Source organism: Rhineura floridana, chromosome 9, assembly GCF_030035675.1.
Source record: "Rhineura floridana isolate rRhiFlo1 chromosome 9, rRhiFlo1.hap2, whole genome shotgun sequence".
Lineage (NCBI taxonomy): Eukaryota > Metazoa > Chordata > Lepidosauria > Squamata > Rhineuridae > Rhineura > Rhineura floridana.
In genome coordinates, this window is record NC_084488.1 from 73,556,845 (window position 1) to 73,579,262 (window position 22,418).

The window sequence follows — 22,418 nt, forward strand, 5'->3', positions numbered from 1 at the left end:
AATGTGGTAAGGGGGTCCGAAAGTATTGAAGAAGCTGAGAGCAAGGAATCTAGACCAAGAGGCTAGACTCCTAGCAGGGGCACCCAAGGCAGAATGGTCAAAGTTGAGATACCAGACTAAGATGCATCCAACCTCAGAGGAAGGCAATGGTAAACCACCTCTGAATACCTCTTAGCATGAAAAACCTATGAACGGAGTATCCAAACTGCAACACGAGATAGTGCTGGAAGATGAGACCCCCCAGGTCAGAAGGCACTCAACAAGCTACTGGAGACAAGTAAGAGTAGTGCTGTGACTAATGACACAGCTGGGTCAAAGCCGAAAGGAAGCCCAGAGGCTGATGTACACGTGTGTGTGTGTGTGTGTGTGTATGTGTGTGTGAGTGAGTGAGTGAGTGAATACTGTGTTTGCACTTGGCGCACAAAGTGGCCTCCACCACCCTCTCTGGCTACTGTGTTGCATTTGCAGTATTTTAACTTTTTTTGCATCTTGGGAAAATGTTTTCTTGGGTGAGTGTCCCTTAGTTGGTGGCAGGGCAGGGTCCAGGAGGTGGTTAAGTGAGAGAGATTGTGCTTGCTGGCTGGGGGGGGGTTGCAAATGGTCTGACAAGCAATGATCTGAGTAGTGGCCTCTGCCTCCCTCCCCACCTCTCTTACCAGAGGAAAGACTACCATTGCTATCTTATGGATAAAAAGAATTATTTGACTACCTCTGTATGTGCTTGTTTATTTTTAATGTTGTTTTAGGCTACTTAGATGTTCAGCAGCCAAGGCCAGCACCTTGTAGGCATTTTTTAAAAAAGTAACTGAAATGTAATTGTAGTGATTACTTTTGAGAAAAAGTAAAGTAACCAGTTACTTTCATTTTAATGGTAATTACTACTTTTTGGGGCCATGCAATTGTAACTGTAATTTAAAGTAATTTAAGTAATCTTCCAAGCTCTGATTACAACCCCACATAAGGAGAACATCAGGATGAAGGAGTAGAGGAGAAGAACTTTGCTCATTAATATTTTTAGTTTCAAACCCAATAACTGTAGGTGATGATACTACTACTACTAATACTACCACTACCACTACCAACAACAACAATAACAATAAAAATAACAATACTTAAATCTATTACAGGCAAGAATAACTTGTGACCCACTGACCAAAACATAGCGTACCAGCTTCATAGGACTGCAAAAAAAATTAGGGTGGAAACATTTGTCTGAGTTGGGAAAATACAGAACAATTTTTGAACAAGACAGTATATGAAGCCAACTTTAAACCATGACTTCATACCCTACCTCATTCTGAAGCTGTTAACCATGATTTCCTGATTTTGAAACATAATGGGAAGCTATAGTTAAGACTTCCTGACTTGTTTGCCAGCTCACATGAAGAAAAGACTAAAGTAGCCATAGGCGGGGGCATGAAATATACCTATCTTGACTAATTAAGCCAATATATGATTGTCTGAATGTGGTCTATATATTAAACTTTGAAAAAGTCACTGTTCATGTAATTCTATAATTGCAAATTGGCCACAGCGACCTGTCTACTTTGCACTTCTGTAAATTATCACTTTATGCTGCAGTCAGCAAGTAATGATTATGGCTGTCAACTGCCCTTTAAACACATTTTCTTTTATGAGGCCAAACAGGTAAGTATTCGCATAGTTACTAGAAAGCTAAGGAAAAAATCACAGTGGGAAAACCAGAAAGATTGTTATGGCACCTTAAAACACTTTTTTCCATGAGATTTTGTAGACAAGAAAGTGTATCCTTCAAGTATATTGTTGTAAATATCATTCATTGCAACTGGTTAATCCTATAGAAAATGCTGCACATAAAAAAAGAATAATTTTACACAGTGCAGGCAAATTCATTTTACAGAACATTCATTTGATCTTCTTCTTCCAAAGACTAATCTGGTTTGCATAAACGTAACAATAATAATGGCTTGAGTGCTAAAGGTTGGGGCCTGCCTTGAATATAAAACCTGCTAGTTACTACAGGTGCATGTAGTTGCTGTGTGTGATCCAAATAATCAGGTTAATTGGGTTAATTGGGGTAATTCAGGGGTCTTTCACACTTCCCAAGTCAAAGTGCAATGTTAGTAAACCCCAAGTCTGTTTTGCTCTGTTGCTCCATTGTTTGTAATTTTCTGATTTGTATTTCTATAGATTTTTTTACTACAGTAGGGCCCAACTCATACGGCAGGTTATGTTCCAGACCCCCACCTAGAAGCAAAACCTGCCGAAAAGCGGAACTCATTCAACAGAATGGTGCCCGACGCCCGAAAAACGCCGTAAAAGCAGAACAAGCATTGTATGAGTGGAGCCTTACTCTAACTGAAAGCTGCCGTATTAGCAGAACGCCAAAAAGCGGGCCGCCAAAAAGCTGGGCCCTACTGTATCTCTATGTTTCTCTAGCTATGCAAGAAGTGAAGGTGTCCAAAACATTGAAAGCAGAGCACTCAAGAGCTGGATTGTCTTTTTGGTTAAAGCAAAGCAACAGATGATGAAAACAAATAAGTGCTTCATTAACTTTTTTTTAAGAAAAAAATATCCTATATTCCTTGGCATTAACAGCAACAATAACCAACCAAACCCAGAATGCCTCAGCATTCTAGCCAGTCTCATGCTGTAAGACCTATTGGAGGCTTGTAAGACCTACCAGAGGATACAAACAAGTGCTAGAAAGAAAATACTGGTATGAAGCTGCAATGTTTTCTTTCAAAAAATGTTCAAATAGGAATATTTTATTTAATTATTTATTATTTAATTTATATCCCACCCTTCCTCCCAGTAGGAGCCCAGCGTGGCAAACAAAAGCACTAAAAACACTTTAAAACATCATAAAAACAGGCTTTAAAATATATTAAAACAAAACATCTTGAAAAACATTTTTAAAAAGCTTTAAAAACATATTACCAAGCAATTCCAACACAAACACAGACTGGGATAGAGTCTCAACTTAAAAGGCTTGTTGAATAAGGAAGGTCTTCAGTAGGTGCCGAAAAGATAACAGAGATGGCGCCTGTCTAATGTTTAAGGGAGGTGAAATCCAAAGGGTAGGTGTCGCCACACTAAAGATAAATTTCCTATGTCATGCAGAACGGACCTCCTGATAAGATGGTATCTGCAGGAGGCCCTCACCTGCAGAGTGCAGTGATTGACTGGATATATAAGGGATAGGACGGTCTTTCAGGTATCCTGGTCCCAAGCTGTATAGGGCTTGGTACACCAAAACTAGAACCTTGAACTTGGCCCAATAGCAATCAGCAGCCAGTGCAATTCTTTCAGCAGGGGGGTGACATGTTGGCGATACCCTCCCCAATAAGCAGTTTTGCCACTCCATTTTGCACCAGCTGCTTTCTAACCAACCTCAATGGCAGCCCCACATAGACCACATTACAGTAATCCAGCCTGGAGGTTACCAGTGCATGGACAACAGTGGTCAGGCTATCATGGTCCAGAAATGGCTGCAGCTGTCTTACCAGCTGAAGCTGGTAAAAGGCACTCCTAGCCACTGAGGTCACCTGAGCCTCTAGCAACGAAGATGGATCCAGGAACACCCCCAGACTATGAATCTACTCTTTTAGAGAGAGTAAAAGCAGGCAACTGACCAATCATCTGAACACAGGAACCACCTACCCACAGCTTCTCCATCTTGCTAGGAATCGGACTCAGTTTATTTGGCCCTCATCCAGCCCACCAAGTCCAGGGAGTGGTCCAGGGCTTACACAGCCTCTCCTGATTCAGATGTTACAGAGAAATAGAGATGGGTATTGTCAGTGTACTGCTGACATCTTGCCCCAAATCTCCTGATGACCACTCCCAAGGGATTCATATAGATGTTAACCAGCATGGGGGACAAGATTATACCTTACGGCACCTCACAGCACAACTACCAGGGGGGCGAAAGATAATCACTCAATGCTATTCTCTGAAAACAACTCTGGAGATAGAATCGGAACCACTGTAAAACAGTGCCACCAATACCCATCTCACCAATTCAGCCCAGAAGGATACTATGGTCAATTGTATCAAAAGCCGCTGAGAGATCAAGTAAGAGTAACAGGGTTGCACTCCCCCTGTCCTTCTCCCTAATCATCCATCAGGGTGACCAAGGCTGATTCTGTCCCATAACCAGGCCTGAACCCAGATTGGAATGGGTCAAGATAATCTGTTTCATCAAGAGTACTGGTAATTGCTGCACCACAACCCTCTCAATCACCTTCCCTAAGAAGGGGGTATTTGCGACCAGTTGGTAATTTTCACAACCAATGGGTCCAGAGTGGGCTTTTTCAGGAGTGGTCAGATCACTGCCTCTTTAAGGGCGGCTGGAACCACTCCCTCCTGCAACAATGCATTGACCACACCCTGGATCCATTCAGTCAACCCCCCTCGGCAAGCTTTAATAAGCCAAGACTGGCAATGGTCTAGAGGACACATCACTGGCCACATCCCCGCAAGCACCATGTCTACTTCATCAGGCTGCATCAACTGAAACTGGTCCCAGAAGTTGCAGCAGACACTGCACTGGACACCTTACTGGGGACTACAGTAGTTGTGGGTGGGGCATCAAGATTGCCACAGAGGCGAGCAACTTTATCCTCAAAGTGGTGCCTACCTATCATTCAGTTCACTGCACAGAAACTACACATATGCCATACACCCTCCCCACTACCAATCTCTTCTAGATTGGTAAAAAAAGAGAGGAAGAAATAGTAGTATCCTTGCCCTCGGTGTCACCCAAGGGCAGCTGGGCTTTTATGCCTGCTGACCCAGCCAGGAGCTGATGCAAGGGGCTGCAAGATTAATAGCAGCCTCTCTCTGGAGCCAGGGTCATGCAGGGGGTCCCAGTTCTTACAGCACTTATCAGGGACTACAGCACCATTTGGCCCCTGGACCTCTTTGTCTGCAGTGTGACATACTTAATCTACAGTGGAGGGGCTCTTGTTCCTGACAATTTCATTCCTTTGGCCCAAAGAGGAAAATGTTGTAGCCATTTTCAGATTCCTCATTATTATGAGCGGAGACTACAGAGGTTCATTTTATACAGAGCAGCTCAGAACCCAAATTGCAGATCAAAGTGGAGAGAGCACAGAATGACTCAGGAACAGACAAAGATTTTAAAAATACAGAGATATATATTCAAAGCAAATCTTAATGCCCATGCACACCCCTACTAGTTACAGCTCAAACTTTTAGAACAGAAAATGACCATCGCCAAAACAAGCTCTGTGATAAAAAGGAATTGCAAATCTAGTGCTCTAACAACAGAGGGTTTACTCCAAATGAGATGAGATTTATTTTTTAACTCCAACCTAAGAGTCAAATGTTTTGGAATACAATACATTTTTCATGGCTAACCTAGAGAAGCTTGTCTACCAAAGCTTGGCTTTAGTTGCAGCTCACTAGTAAAATAAAGTGCTTCTCTCACAAAGCCTTGCCAGTGGTAACATAACAATTGGATTTTACTGGAAAGAGCATACAGCTGCTTTGTCATCTTTTTCTTTATTATTAGACTAACTCCTTGTCATCAGTGAAATATTCTTCCTTGTAGGCATTGCCAGTATTCAGTGGGTCTCTTTTGAGGAGTCCCATATTTTCTTCTTTTTAAAAAAGCAGGCAGATGCAATATATGTTTGTAGAAAAAAAGCAAAACAATAAGATAACATGTTTCCACATAAATATCTTTCAAAAGAAAGAAAGAGAATGCTTTGTGATCAATCAGTTATTATTTCTTTTCAGATGATAAATCAATATATAATATGTACATAGAGGGGGGGGAAACTAAGAAAACACTTATGATTCAACTATTCCTGTTTACTAGGAGGCATTTCTATTTTCTGTCCCCTATTTTTGATTTTGGAATGGTTTGGGGTATGCCTTTAATTAAAAAAAAGACACATATGTGTTCTAGACTACACTAACTTCTCTTCTTTCAACACTTCCACTAATTCAGGAATGGAAACCTTCTGGCCCTTCTGATATTGCCGGAATTTCATGATTCCTCTCTATTAGCCATACTGGCTGGGTCTGATGGGAGTTGGCAACCATCAACATGTGAAGGGCCACAGATCCCAATCCCTGCTCTAACTGCCTATCCATATAGTAAATGTTTCTGGAAGTGTTTGTTTCGTCTACGGTTTAACAAGTCCAACTGCATGTTTAAGGAGTCTATTGAACATTGTAAACACTGCAATCCTGTGCAGAGGGGTCCTGAGTGTCTGAGTTAACATCCTTACTCCAATTATACTTTATGAGAAGACAGTAGATATAAATACTTTGACAAATAAGTAACTAAACACTCACAAAGGAGAATCAAGGCAAGCAAAGACCTGCTAACATGGAATCAATAGTGGGTAGTTTAAACCATTTTTACAAGAAAACAACCACTATTTTCAACCAAGTGGGGTCAAACATGTTACAGTAGGGCCCTGCTTACCGGTGCTTCGTTTCCCGGCGTTCTGCTAATGCGGCGGCTTTCATTCCCCATTTTAAAGCCGATTTTGCGGCATTTTGCGGCATTTTGGCATCATTTTCGCATGACGCGCCCGATTATACTCAATGGGGTTCCGCTTTACGGCGATTTCTGCTTTACAGCGGGCATCTGGAACGGAACCTACCATATAAGTGGGGCCTGGCTGTAGTTCCCATTTAAAGCACAATCTTTCTGTTTTAAAATTCTTATATCAAAGTACACCATATTGTAGTAGACAGTAATCTTCCCTGCTCTAAACATCCTTAAGGCTGCAATCGGAGAGCCTGGCTGGGAGTCCAGAGTCTGTGAATTCAAATCCCCGCTCATTTCTCCTGGGTGTCAACGGCCAGCTAAAGATCACCCCCACAGTGAGTGGCTCAGGGGTTACATGCCCTGCCACCTGTGCAGCCGTTGGCAAACTGCATAGTCCCAAGGAGCCCAGTTGCCTCCCAGCTGGCAGTTGCAGACAAGGAAGGGGCTGGCTTGTGCAGCTGTGGCAAGCTGAGCAGGCCCTAGCCAGCTGGGGAGGACTAGCCTCAGAGGGAGGCAATAGTAAACCCCTTCTGACTACTGCTTACCGTGAAATCCCTATTCATAGGGCAGCCATAAGTCGGGATCGACTTGAAGGCAGTTGATTTCCATTTTTCACAGTGGAAGTGAGTTTTGAGTAAACATGCATAGGTTTGAACTACGATTTATTTTATCTTAGAATCCAGGCCTTTGTATTTTCCTCAGCAAACTTGATCCTTTCATGAGGATGATGATCTGATTATTAAACAAATATTTTGTATCACATAATAGATCCATGACTTATTAATAGCACATAATAGCATAATGAAGCCCAATAACCTACAGTACATGGAGAAACTCTCACTGATTCTATCAACCATTTGCTCTATCCCTTAAAGAACAGATGGCACAACTGACCCAGGGTTATAAAAGAATTTGTGTTATGTGCATTTCCTTATGTCAGTCCTTTTTGTTTGAGGAAATGTTAGGTGGCTGGGATAAGGATCATTTTAATGCTATATATTAAAAGTGTGATTTTTTCCCCAAAAATTTCAACAATTTGTATTATTTTTGGCCAAAACATTGTGCTTTATAAAATCTCTCTTTTTATAAATATGTGTTGACATTGTATGCTATACATACCAGTTTTTGCTGACTCCTGTTTCCCTCTACAGCACCTAGTGCCATTTTCCATGCTGTTTCAGAAGGTCCACCAACATGCAGAGAAGCTTTTCAGGAGCACAGTTGGCTGCAGGGGGAGAAGAGGAAATAGATGAAAATCATTACCCTTTCCCTTTCTTTAAGAACTCCAATGAATGCATCAGGATCTAATCCAAAGTTTTTCCCCCTCTTCGTCTCCTGTTACATCCCATTTTTACTCACAGCATGTCAACAAGGCCATTCCCACTTGACTCCTGGCCACACTCCCATCTCCATCCTTTTTGCCATGCTGCCCTCTCTGCATGAAACAATTATCCAGCTCTATTTATCATGCTATAATCCTTAACATTATGTTCCTCATGATATACTGATCTCCCTCTGCCTTGCCATTCCCTCCCCTCTGATCATCAGTGATCCCATCCCAGCCTCCTTTTTGATCTCTTGTTTCTTATTCTTGTTTCTCTCCTTCTTGCATAATTTTAAATTTACTAACATTCTCATTTTCATGTCTATCCAGTGTACATTTTAAGCTTTTGAGGAAGGGATTGTGCCCCTTCTATGTTCTATACAACATTTTGTACCACATTAAAATTAGGTGTCAGATAGGAGTAGGATTTAAAAGGCATTTTAATGGGGCAACACTGGTGTGAGAAGCGTTGGAAGCAAAGCACTAGTGCCTGTAACAAGTAACCTGAACCGGGGGAGGGGGGTGAGAGACAGAAAGGCAACCAATTCTTCCCTTGCCGATTCCTTCTTCCCTGACAACTTGTTGATATGTAGATCGTTTTTCTCAGGCTTTGCTTCCTTCCTCCTGTGTAGGACTCTTGAATCTAGTAAAAGATTCATCTTCACAACTCCTGTGTGCTGTCTCTATTCTTTTCCTGAATCAGGCTGCACATCCAACATAGGGTTATGGGCCCAGGAAAAGGCAAGGAATAGAGCATGTGCAAAGTGCAGTGAAGGAAAAATGACAGCTGAGCTAAGCTAACTAACAGAAAAAGCACAGACGGTGAAAACAGGACCAATTGGAACCATCTGCAGGACGTCCAGTGAAGGAGACCTGGAGTTCAAAGGATTCAGCTACAGTAAAGCTGATAGCAGAGGTTTTGTTTTGCAAGAGTGACGAAGGGAAGCCGTGTCTGTGAAAAATGGCAGTTTCACTTTCGCAAGGAATGCCATTGGAGCGTTTGAATGAAACAAATTATCTCAACTGGAAGATGAGAATGCAGGCGTTTCTCACAAAGGAAGACTTATGGACTGTTGTAACAGAGGATCCCCCGTCTGATCCCCCACCGGCACCGTGGATAAGGCTGGATGAGCGTGCGAGATCGTATCTAATCCTGGCTGTGAGTGATTCTCAACTGTTATATGTGCAGGATAAACCAACTGCAAAATTAACCTGGCAAGCTCTGAATGAGGCCCACGTTCATAAAACAGCGAGCAATAAAATAAGTTTAGCCAGAAGATTGTACCAGCTCAAGTACACAGACGACGTCACAATGTCTGAACATTTGTTTAAAATTTCAAAGCTCTTTGCTGAGTTACAGGAAAGGGATGTGACATATTCGCACACACAGAAAATATACATAATCCTGGCAACATTGAATTCGTCATGGGATAATCTCATAAATTCTCTGGAAGCACTCCCAGAGACGGATTTATCGCTCCCTTACATGACAGGGAAATTGATGCAACATTGGGAGAGACGTCAGGAGGCTACAGAGCAGGAGTCGAGAGGAAAGCCAGAAAGATACAGTGAAAAGACTGAGTTTAATGACAAGTCATTGGGCAGGTCGTTTGGAACAAAGGCATGCTATCGTTGTGGGTCATTAACTCATCTTCAAAGGGACTGTGAGTTGCGGCAGAAAAGGCAGAGGGGAAAGCCGTCACAAATACAGCTAGTGAAAGCTGCAGGAGAAAATAAAGACAGAGACTATGATACATCAACAAACAGTGTTTGGATTCTGGACTCAGGGGCTTCGCATACCCTAATAAGAGATAAAAGAATGTTCAGAACCATGGTCCCTGAAACATCCGAAGTGCTGTTGGCGGATGGAGCTAAAAAACAGGTACAAGCTAAGGGGACAGTGACTGTAAAAGCTTTAAATACTACAATGACAAATATTTTGTACGTGCCAGAGATCAAATTTAATATTCTGACTGTATCTAAACTAAATGCCATGGGTTTTATTGTTGTATTCGGAAATAACACGTGTGAGTTGCTAGCAGGGGGGAAAGTATGTGTGAGAGGTTTTCTCAGGGATTCCCTGTTTTACGTAAATCTAAGCCCTACAGAAAAGGAAAGTGTGATGATGTATGCAAACCAGAAGCCCCATGATGGGTGCATACACTCCTGGCATAAGAGGCTTGGTCATGCAAATCATGAAGCCATTAAGAAATTGCCAACACTGAGCAGTGATGTTAAGCTGACAACATGTGAAAAATATGTTGATTGCGAGATCTGTAAACAGACAAAGGCAACAGTGACTCCTAGAAACAAGGAAACTGAGAGTAAAACGACTAAGCCATACCAAACAATCCATATAGACTTGGCAGGACCATTTCAGAGCTCACAGGGTGGAGCTAGATATTTCTTAGTCATAGTTGATGAATTTTCGAGATATAGTACAATTTATCTGCTGCATTCAAAGAATGAAGCAGAAGGGAAGCTGAAAAACTTCATACAAAAGGTGAAGGTGCAACATGGCATGTGCATACAGCAAATAAGATCAGACCAAGGGGGAGAGTTTACAAGCCAGTCTTTGGCACAATATCTGGAAAAGAAAGGTATTAAACATGAGCTAACTGCTCCATTTAGCCCATATCAGAACGGTCTGGCGGAAAGAAAAAACAGGTCATTGCAGGATGCCACGAGGGCAATGATTAGAGATGCCAATCTGACTAATGCGTACTGGGGAGAATGTATTTTATATGCGACACATATTCAAAACAGATTGTACCACAGTGCTATAGAAATGACACCATACGAAAAGCTGTATGGAAAGAAACCTAAACTCCAGCACATCCTAAAGTTTGGCACAAAATGCTGGGTTCATGTCCCCAAGGGAAAACGTAGGGGGAAACTAGCACCCAGGGCTCAGACAGGAATGATTTTAGGTTTTCAAAATGTTTTTTACCGCATATGGCTTCCACAGGAGAAAAGGGTGATATTTAGCCGGAGTGTGAAAGCTCAGGAGGAGGACTGGGATAAATCAGTGTCAGTGGAATTAACGCACACACACAATGCCTCTGAACAAAGGGAGCAAACAGTAAAACAAGAGGAACAAGAGGAACATGCTCTTGTTGAAACAGAAACACATAGCAGTCCCAAACCAGAAGTTGTTTTAAGGAGATCTGAGAGATCTAATCTGGGGAAAACGCCTGATAGGTTCCAGATTAGCATCATACAAAAACATGATGAAATGCATGGATATACAGGGTATACAGAGGTGCCAGAAAGCAGAACAAATGAAGAAACTTTGTATCTGACATGTTTCAAACCAGAAATAAATGCTGACTGATGTGTTGTCTGATGTGATAAACAAAATGTATTCATGTAACAATAAAAGATGGAGTGAGAGACCAGAAGCAATAAAGGATAAAAGAAAATGTTTATGAAACTGTAAAAGTAAATTGGATTGTACATGTGAAAATAGTAACTGTAAAAAATGTAAAATGTATAAAGAGCCATGTCTGTTTGGAAGGTGGGGGCTTGTTGGGTGCTGTGAAGTGCACGTACTCCAAAAAGACATGGACAGGGTTAAAAAGCACACTCTGGAGCTCAAGGCCAGAGAGAAGCCGAAGGTTGCAGCTGGCAGGGCAGGAAGTTTGCCAAGGCTATAAAACTTCCATGGAAACGGTTCTGAGTGTGGGGGGTGCATTGTCGAAAGTGAGGGAGAGAGGAACTGGTGTATCTGTGTAGGACTCTTGAATCTAGTAAAAGATTCATCTTCACAACTCCTGTGTGCTGTCTCTATTCTTTTCCTGAATCACGCAGTGGCATTGCCCTAACAGGCAGGCTGCACATCCAACACATATATGCCTTAATTTAGAATGGCTTTGTTTTTCCAGGAGCAATAATCCTTAAATTTCTTCATTCTTACAACCACCATCCTTACTAGATTATTCATTCCTATACTCTGCGGCTATTTATAAACTCCAATAAAAAGGAGATGGATCTCCCACATTATCTTGGCCTTCTGACATTACCAGAGAAATGTGATAAGGACATACTGCAGCAGTTGCTCCTATACCACTAAGATAATGTCAGAAAGGGATCTTTAATTGCTTCCGCTAAAGTGAAATTCAAAGGGAATTTCAAGGTGCCTCCATAGTTGCCTTGATAAACAAAACAAGAAAAATACTAGCAAAAATTATTTGGGTTTTTACATACTGCTAAAGTAGTCTCATTTAGAGAACACTCCTTTTTCTTTCCTATAACTTTTTAACCACCGCTGTAATTTTTCAAAGCATATTTACTGACCAGTTTTATTTACCAAAATATTTTTTTATATGGCATGTTATATAGGAAACTTAGATGGAACATATGTTGAGGTGTGTTTTCTAAACAGAAATGTTGTTGGCAATTTTCTGTAACACCCCCCTTCAAAATATCACCTCCAAAGGCATGCCATTGATGGGATAATATGTGGCTTTGATGTAATGCTGTTTTGAAGGTTTTTAAAGTATTTGAAATACAGTAGAAAATGCCAAGGGCATGCTGTAAGAGCGTTTGGGGAATAAATCTCTTTCAGCCAGTTAATCTGTAATCTGCAATTATACTGAGATGGGTATATAAAGTCAGGTTATTTTCGCTCTGATTTGTGGCACTGACATAAAGGTTTTTATGAAAAAATATGCGGCTTGTTGTCCAGCAGAATATCATGTTAAACTTTTTTGATAAATCCACAGGAAGTCAAAGGCACTAAATGTGCTCAGTGCCCCCTCATACAGATCTTTTTAGGGCTTACAAAAGTGGGGGAATACCAATTGACAGATGCTGCTTTTGGGAAAGAGCCAGAATTCCTCTCTTGGCTTTTCCTTCCAGCCAAGTGAGCAACACATCACATATAGCTTCTTAAATACACTGATGATGTGCTTGCAAATGGCATAGATATGGGAGAACTTAATTTAATCAGATTGTTCATTTATTACTCAAAAATAAGATGAAAGGTTGGTTTGTCTTTTTGAGCTTTCTTCAGTTTTAAGCAAATGCCAATCTATATCTGCTACACTTCAACCATCAGGAACATAAAAAGAGCAGAGAACTGAATTTAGTCAGATTTTTCATTCATTCCTGAAAAATATGGGAGTGAGGTTAGTTCAGTTTTTCAAGCTCTATGTTAGCAAATTGTTATGAAGCACCCTGTTGAGCCCCAACTCCCCCAGGAAGAGCAGGAAGAGGAGTGGGTCGAGCCCCAGCCTCCTCAGATAGATCAGGGACAGGAACAAGAGGTGGATGAGGTTTTGGGGGGCATTGAGGGAGGGGGTGAAGTCAACAGCCCACCAGTTCCCATGGACAGTCCTCCTGACAATGCAGAGCTTGCTCCACCTACAAGCGCCCCAACAGAGCCGTTGGGGGACAACCTTGCATGCACGCCAACTCCACCCCCCCAGGACTCCCCGCCTGGCACTTCAAACGCTTCCCCACCAACCTGCACTCTGCCCCCTGAGATTGAACCGGCACCTAGCGAGCCTGCCCTGTCAGATGAGCAGGCAGAGGCTTGCCCCCCCTCTCCCTGTGCGACACGCCACAAAAAGTGGGTTGGTCAAAAAGTGGAACTTCAAAGGAGTCAGAGTTTACAGGCTAAGACCTTTCCTATTTAAGGCGGAACGCCCCTGATAGGGGTGCTGAGTCAACTTACTCCACACGCTGCAGAGGATGCTTAGGTAGTCTAGTTAGGGTCAGTAGTGAGTCAGCATAGAGGGATCCTTGTAGTGGGTGATTTGATCATTAGGAACATAGACAGTGCGTGTAGACCGCAAGGTGTTTTGCCTGCCTGGTGCGAAGGTTGCGGATATCGCCCGTCGTTTAGATAGTTTGGTAGACAGTGCTGGGAAGGAGTCAGTGGTCGTGGTGCACGTTGGCACCAACGACATGGGGAAATGCAGCCGTGAGGTCCTGGAAGCAAAATTTAGGTTGCTAGGTGGGATGCTGAAAGCCAGGACCTCCAAGGTGGCTTTCTCTGAAATGCTACCGGATCCACACGCAGGACCAGCCAGACAGGCCCAGCTTCGCAGTCTCAATGCGTGGATGAGACAATGGTGTCGGGTGGAAGGGTTTGGATTTGTTAGGCACTGGGGAACATTTTGGGACAAGCCGGGCCTGTACAAAAGGGACGGGCTCCAATTGAACCAGAATGGAACCAGACTGCTGGCACTTAAAATTAAAAAGGTGGCAGAGCAGCTTTTAAACTGACTGAGGGGGGAAACCCGACAGGAGCTGAGAAAGGTCCGGTTCGGAATAAACCTCCCCCCTGGGATAAAAACCAAAGAAATGATGAAATTTTAAAAGGGGTAGGCCTAGAAGTAGGCATTGTGAGAGCAGGGGCACAGGATATAAATTCAGAAGAGCAAAATTACCACAGGCCTAACCACAAGTGCCAAAGACACTTGAAGAGAGACACTGCTTACAAGTGCCTGTACGCTAATGCTAGGAGCCTGCGAACCAAGATGGGAGAACTGGAGTGCTTGGTCTTAGAGGAGAGCATTGATATAGTGAGCATAACGGAGACCTGGTGGAATGGAGAAAACCAGTGGGATACGGTTATCCCTGGATATAAACTATATCGGAAGGACAGGGAAGGACGTACTGGTGGCGGAGTCGCTCTATACGTGAAAGAAGGCATTGAATCCAGCAAGCTCGAAACCCCAAAAGAGCCAGACTCCTCCACAGAATCGTTGTGGGTGGTGATACCATGCCCCAGGAGGGACTTAATACTGGGAACGATCTATCGTCCCCCTGATCAAAATGCTCAGGGAGACCTTGAGATGAGATATGAAATTGAGGAAGCATCCAAACTAGGAAATGTGGTAGTAATGGGTGACTTCAACTACCCGGACATAGACTGGCTGCATATGTGTTCCAGTCATGACAAAGAAGCAAAGTTTCTAGATATTCTAAACGACTATTCCCTAGACCAGTTGGTCATGGAACCGACCAGAGGGACGGCAACCCTAGACTTAATCCTCAGTGGGGACCGGGACCTGGTGCAAGATGTAAGTGTTGTTGAACCGATTGGAAGCAGTGACCACAGTGCTATTAAATTAAACATACATGTAACTGGCCAATTGCCAAGAAAATCCAACACGGTCACATTTGACTTCAAAAGAGGAAACTTCACAAAAATGAGGGGGTTGGTAAAAAGAAAGCTGAAAAACAAAGTCCAGAGGGTCACATCACTCGAAAATGCTTGGAAGTTGTTTAAAAACACTATATTAGAAGCTCAACTGGAGTGCATACCGCAGATCAGAAAAGGTACCGCCAGGGCCAAGAAGATGCCAGCATGGTTAACAAGCAAAGTCAAGGAAGCTCTTAGAGGCAAAAAGTCTTCCTTCAAAAAATGGAAGTCTTGTCCAAATGAAGAAAATAAAAAAGAACACAAACTCTGGCAAACGAAATGCAAGAAGACAATAAGGGATGCTAAAAAAGAATTTGAGGAGCACATTGCTAAGAACATAAAACCCAACAACAAAAAATTCTATAAATACATTCAAAGTAGGAGACCATCTAGGGAGACGATTGGACCCTTGGATGATAAGGGAGTCAAAGGTGTACTAAAGAACGATAAGGAGATTGCAGAGAAGCTAAATGAATTCTTTGCATCTGTCTTCACAGTGGAAGATATAGGGCAGATCCCTGAACCTGAACTAACATTTGCAGGAAGGGATTCTGAGGAACTGAGACAAATAGTGGTAACGAGAGAGGAAGTTCTAAGCTTAATGGACAATATAAAAACTGACAAATCACCGGGCCCGGATGGCATCCACCCGAGAGTTCTCAAAGAACTCAAAGGTGAAATTGCTGATCTGCTAACTAAAATATGTAACTTGTCCCTCAGGTCCTCCTCCGTGCCTGAGGACTGAAAAGTGGCAAATGGAACGCCAATCTTCAAAAAGGGATCCAGAGGGGATCCTGGAAATTACAGGCCAGTTAGCTTAACTTCTGTCCCTGGAAAACTGGTAGAAAGTATGATTAAAGCTAGATTAACTAAGCACATAGAAGAACAAGCCTTGCTGAAGCAGAGCCAGCATGGCTTCTGCAAGGGAAAGTCCTGTCTCACTAACCTATTAGAATTCTTTGAGAGTGTCAACAAGCATATAGATAGAGGTGATCCAGTGGACATAGTGTACTTAGACTTTCAAAAAGCGTTTGACAAGGTACCTCACCAAAGGCTTCTGAGGAAGCTTAGCAGTCATGGAATAAGAGGAGAGGTCCTCTTGTGGATAAGAAATTGGTTAAGAAGCAGAAAGCAGAGAGTAGGAATAAACGGACAGTTCTCCCAATGGAGGGCTGTAGAAAGTGGAGTCCCTCAAGGATCGGTATTGGGACCTGTACTTTTCAACTTGTTCATTAATGACCTAGAATTAGGAGTGAGCAGTGAAGTGGCCAAGTTTGCTGATGACACTAAATTGTTCAGGGTTGTTAAAACAAAAAGGGATTGCGAAGAGCTCCAAAAAGACCTCTCCAAACTGAGTGAATGGGCAGAAAAATGGCAAATGCAATTCAATATAAACAAGTGTAAAATTATGCATATTGGAGCAAACAATCTTAATTTCACATATACGCTCATGGGGTCTGAACTGGCGGTGACCGACCAGGAGAGAGACCTCGGGGTTGTAGTGGACAGCACGATGAAAATGTCGACCCAGTGTGCGGCAGCTGTGAAAAAGGCAAATTCCATGCTAGCGATAATTAGGAAAGGTATTGAAAATAAAACAGCTGATATCATAATGCCGTTGTATAAATCTATGGTGCGGCCGCATTTGGAATACTGTGTACAGTTCTGGTCGCCTCATCTCAGAAAGGATATTCTAGAGTTGGAAAAGGTTCAGAAGAGGGCAACCAGAATGATCAAGGGGATGGAGCGACTCCCTTACGAGGAAAGGTTGCAGCATTTGGGGCTTTTTAGTTTAGAGAAAAGGCGGGTCAGAGGAGACATGATAGAAGTGTATAAAATTATGCATGGCATTGAGAAAGTGGATAGAGAAAAGTTCTTCTCCCTCTCTCATAATACTAGAACTCGTGGACATTCAAAGAAGCTGAATGTTGGAAGATTCAGGACAGACAAAAGGAAGTACTTCTTTACTCAGCGCATAGTTAAACTATGGAATTTGCTCCCACAAGATGCAGTAATGGCCACCAGCTTGGACGGCTTTAAAAGAAGATTAGACAAATTCATGGAGGACAGGGCTATCAATGGCTACTAGCCATGATGGCTGTGCTGTGCCACCCTAGTCAGAGGCAGCATGCTTCTGAAAACCAGTTGCCGGAAGCCTCAGGAGGGGAGAGTGTTCTTGCACTCGGGTCCTGCTTGCGGGCTTCCCCCAGGCACCTGGTTGGCCACTGTGAGAACAGGATGCTGGACTAGATGGGCCACTGGCCTGATCCAGCAGGCTCTTCTTATGTTCTTAAATGTTCTACCACGTTAAAGGGATGGGTTCCACTGGCTGATGCTGCTTCAAAAACATTCCATCAACCTAATGAGCAGTATAAATATGAGTTCATTCTTTGTCCGCTATCCACTACTTGTACTGGTCCAATATTCCCCCTCCCTAAAAATATTGATATTGATATTAATGTTTTCTTTCAAAACATTGATATTTTGAAAAAAATGATAATTTGAAAGAAAATAGTGATAAATGAAAGGAACATGGTTTTGCCACCTCCACCTCCTCGGCTATAGTCACCTAGTGGTTAAGGTGTTGGACTACAACCTGGGAGACCAGGGTTCGAATCCCCACATAGCCATGAAGCTCACTGGGTGACCTTGGGCCAGTCACTGCCTCTCAGCCTCATGAAAACCCTATTCATAGGGTCGCCATAAGTCACAATCGACTTGAAGGCAGTACACACACACACACACACAATCAAGTAGCTTTCAACAGCTTGAAGGCTCTTGCCAGCAGATCCCAATATATGTATTAATGTCTTTCCCTCTTCTACCTGAAAAGCAGAAAAGATTTTTCTAGAAGCCATTTTTCAAACATTTTAGACAAACCCTTCGTGGCTGGTTCTATCTTAAAACTTGTAGCGCCCATTCATTGTCGACCAAACAGGATATGCAGTCTTTGTTTTCATGTTAATTCTCAAGCTTCAAGGGTATAAGAGGTGATGCTTTTCATCTCAGCGATAGGAATATTTGGATATCCAACACATCTCACCTCTCTGTTCAGGAACTTTGCTGTGGACTCTCCCCCACCCCCTCTTCTCCTTATCCCTTCTGTTGCTGAAGAGGCACCCTCACTTCCACAACATACCACCACCAAATTCCACCTTCACAGAATAAGGAAAGGTATTCAACTCTTTCTCAAGCCCATCATCTGGCCCACCTCACTCTCTCTTTCCCTTTCCCCATCTTCCATTTTCAAGTCCCCATGACATCTCTCTTTCTTAGCGAGGCCTGCTCTCTTTATTCCCTGCACCATAACTCACAGTCTTCCAATTGTTTTCTTTAAATTCTTGCTATAAACCCTTTTTCAAAGCCCTACAAAATCACTACCAAAACCTCCCTTACTCTTCTGAGAACTGTTTATTCTCTTTCTACAAACAAGCAGCTCTACTCAGCACCCATTTTCTCCTTCTGGTACAACCTTCACCTTTCGGACAGCTTCCTTTCTACACCCCCTCTTTCCCTGACTACATAGTATACATACTGTGTTGGACTATGACCAACCCAAATTGTGTTTGCATTTTGACAAATTTGTAGGGCAGTACAATATCTCAGAGAGGAGGTCAGGTCTCCTGCTCCTCTGGTGCATTCACTATAGCTGCTTAATTTCCCTGCTGTTTAAAGTTTGATAGAAATATCTGTTGACTATAAGTATGTTCTTAAACCACAAGGTGTTTTCTTTGCCCATTAGTGAATTTCTCTGCTTTTTAATCCGGGAGGTAAGAAAAGGGATCCTGTGCCAGTTTGCTGAGAATGGATTGATCATTTGCATGCTTATTGAATTCAATGGGATTTACTTCCCTGCAAACATGCTTAGAATAGGTGGAACTGACCATGGGGGAGGGGAGAAGAAGGGGAGGGGAGGAGGGAGATGGGAGCAGGCAGGAGGGGGAGGAGAGGAGGAGGGCGGGTTTGATCATTCACATGCTTATTGAGTTCAGTGGGATCTACTCTCATGCAATCATGCTTAGCATAGGTGAAACTGTGCATGGTGGACAAGGAGAAGAGAGAGGGAGGGTTGGAGTAGGCAGGGGAGGAGGAAGAGGGGAGGGGAGGAAGGAGGAAGGGAGGGGAGAGGGGAAGGAGAGGAAACGCAGGTCTGATCATTTGCATGCTTACTGAGCTTAGTGGGATTTACTCCCATGCAATCATGCTTAGGATAGGTAAAACTAGCCATGGGGGAGGAGGAGAAAGTTTGGAAGTGGAGGGGGAGGGAGGGGCAAAGGAAAGGGAGGGAAGGAGGAGGAAGAGGAGAAGGGGAGGGCAGGTTTGACCATTTGCATCCTTTTTGTGTTCAATGGGATTTACTCCTGTACCTTTATGATTAGGATAGGTGAAACTGACCAGGGGGAGGGGCAGGGACGGGGAGGAGGGGCAAGAGGTAGAGAAGGGGAGGAAGGGTGGGGCAGGGAGGAAGGTGGAGGGGAGAGAGAGGGGAGAGGAGGAGATTGGGTGGATGGGCACTGGGCAGAGAGAAAGCCCCTTTCCTTTCCACAAGGAAAACACTGTGAACAGTAGCATTGTTTTTCAGCATTTCCCCCACTTTTTTATTCTACAGCAGGCACATGTAGCCTCCCACCCAAATTTAAACCAAAGCTGACCCTTGCCAAAGCTGACACCCTATTCCCCTCCCAGAGCTACAATCTACAGAAGAGGGGCTGACTGTTAAACAACTCTGGCCACTGCAGCTCTGTCAGGGGAATAGGAGTCTCCTAACAGCTGTCAGTACCCTTCACAAACTACTCTTCTCAGGATTCTTTGGGGGAAGCCATGACTGTCTAAAGTGAAATAAGTCTCTGGCATCGGTGTGGCCACCAGATTAGCAGCCAAACAGCTGTGAGTCTGGCTTTTAGAACACTGATAGTTAGTTCTTACTGAGCATGCCTGCCCCTAGAACTGACTCCTATGTTAAATTTCTTACATTAATTGAATATCAGCCAAGCATTTTTTAAAAAACTTTTAAACTGCAGAAGATGAAGATCAGCATATGGGGCAAGGTCAGTAACAGGATTACAGGTACCCTGTGAACATGGCTGTTTTTTTAAATTAATTTAAACAAATTATGAGACCACTGAGAGAAAAAAGTCCAACAGAGTTTTTTTACTATTTGAACTCTTGATACTTTCTGAGTGTTTTGTGTATTGCCATGAAATCTTAGAGGGCTGTTAAGCAAGCATTTCTGAGTTCAGGACTATTAAGTTTTGTGAGGTTTTGTTTTGAAATGAGCTTATGGGAAGCATCAGAATGGTATGGGGGTATTTTCAATTTAACATTGCAGAATGCAAAAAATCCATGCTGGCTATAGCATAGGCTTCCAGCTGATGGACCTAGAATGATATCCCAGTAACCAATGAAACAGCAACCCACTTCTACAGACATAGTGGGTCTAGTTCTGGCAAAAGGTATGGTGAACACACAGACATCTCTAGGAACTGGACCAACTCTGAGATCCAAGACAGCACAGCTTTCATTGCTGCTGAGGCAAAACACTCCCCACCCCACTACAGAATATATGAGCAAAGTTCATATATTGCCATTCACACACAGTCATTATGGAGGGGGCAGCTTCACCCCACACTTTAGGGTCAAACAGCTGCTCCTGCCTCCCAAAGCCTCAGTGACACAGACAAAACGGCAGCCAACCTGCTTTAGGATTAAAAAAAAAATCTGGTCATCTATTATGTGCGTGTGTCATGAAAATTGTTCAGCATTTTAAGTGCAAATTTCTCCTAATAAACATATTTTTGCAAGCAATTTCTCCTAATATATTGCATTTTTTATGTTATTTCCTCATGTATACTGATTTTTACACACACTTTCCCAAAAATATATATTTATGTAAACATTGGTTGGAGAAAGGCATCACAAAACTTGGATAAGTATGAATTTCGACAGATGACTGTATTTTGGTTTGCATATTTTTTGAGAAAGTATGAATTTTGATAGATTTGGCTTTAAATGCACACTACATTTAATTTCTCACCCATCCCTAGCTGTGACGAGCAATAAGCACACAGCGCCTCATCTCAACCAGGAGGCAGGGTGGACTTTGGGTGGGACTTCCGGTGGTAATGGCCAGGCTCTGCTAAGCTTCTTCGCCCCAATGGAAGCAACAATGGCATCAAACAGACGAGGAGGGGGCAAGTAAAGAACACCTCCTTCTCCAATCTGTCCCAACAAACTAAACATACTGGGGAGAGGCAGAAAGGTGGGGAGAAGACAGAAGTTGCAAAAGAAGCAGAAGAGCAGAGGAAGGAAAGGAGAATTGGAAGAAGAGGAACTAACTAAAGGAGCAGGATGAGGGAAAGGATAGGAAAAGAAAAAGAGGAGCCGCAGGTTCCTTGTGAGCACCTAACTTGCTTCAACAACAGGCAAAGTAAGAAACCAGGGAGAGCCCACCTCTGTAAACTCTGAGCGGGGGACTATCATAATATCAACTCTGAGTCAAGTAAAGGAGGGGAGAAAGCACAGCACTCCCCCTCCCTCGCACACACCAGATGACTGGCACCAGAGTAAAGGACTCTAACCCAGAAAAGCTAAGCAAAGTGCTGCTTACAACAAGGGCCAACTGCACTGGGGCCCTGCCCAACACCCCATCTTTCTTTTCCAAGACTTCCCCAAAGCAGTCGCGGATAAGCACAAAAACTTCCAGCAAGCAAAAAAAGATGGCCAGGGAGAAAAACCTGGAGATGTTCTTTAGATATCCTGCTGTTCTATGTGTGAAGCCTAATAATTGAATCCACAGATCTGAAGGCCCCAGGGGGACTGAGAGATTTATACAGAGAACTCAAATTGCAGCTAATGTAATTCCAATCATGACGTGTCTTAGCAACAACTCCTTCTAGGAGGAAGGGCAGGATATAAATGTAATAAACAAACAAACAACAAAGAATAACTTCCAATCCTGTTCCAACAGACACCCTGTTTACATACCCACATCTAGCCTAGGGACAGATGTACGTATAGAGCTAAACAAATATCCTTAATTGGATGAGTTGGGGGGGGAGGATGTTAAGAGGGAAAACAGGAAGACATGGCACACTGGCCCTTCTGAGAAATAATTGTGGAAGATGGGAGTGGGTGGGGGAAAGTTCAAACACTGCATTATGTGGGATGGGGAAGGAGGCAGGGGGATTTTCTGTACTAAATTGCACAATGCCCAACATTTGCCTCATATGCTCTTTGCTTCCCCCCCTTTTGTTTACACTATTAGCCTACATGCAATCTCATACATCTGGGAGCTTCACAGCTGCATCCAATACCCTGCTTTAACCAGACTACTACATGATGACACCACACTACAATGCCCATTACTCCAGAACCAGGGTGTCTACAACAACAATGCTTTACCCAAGACAAGGAATGGCAGCAACTAGAAT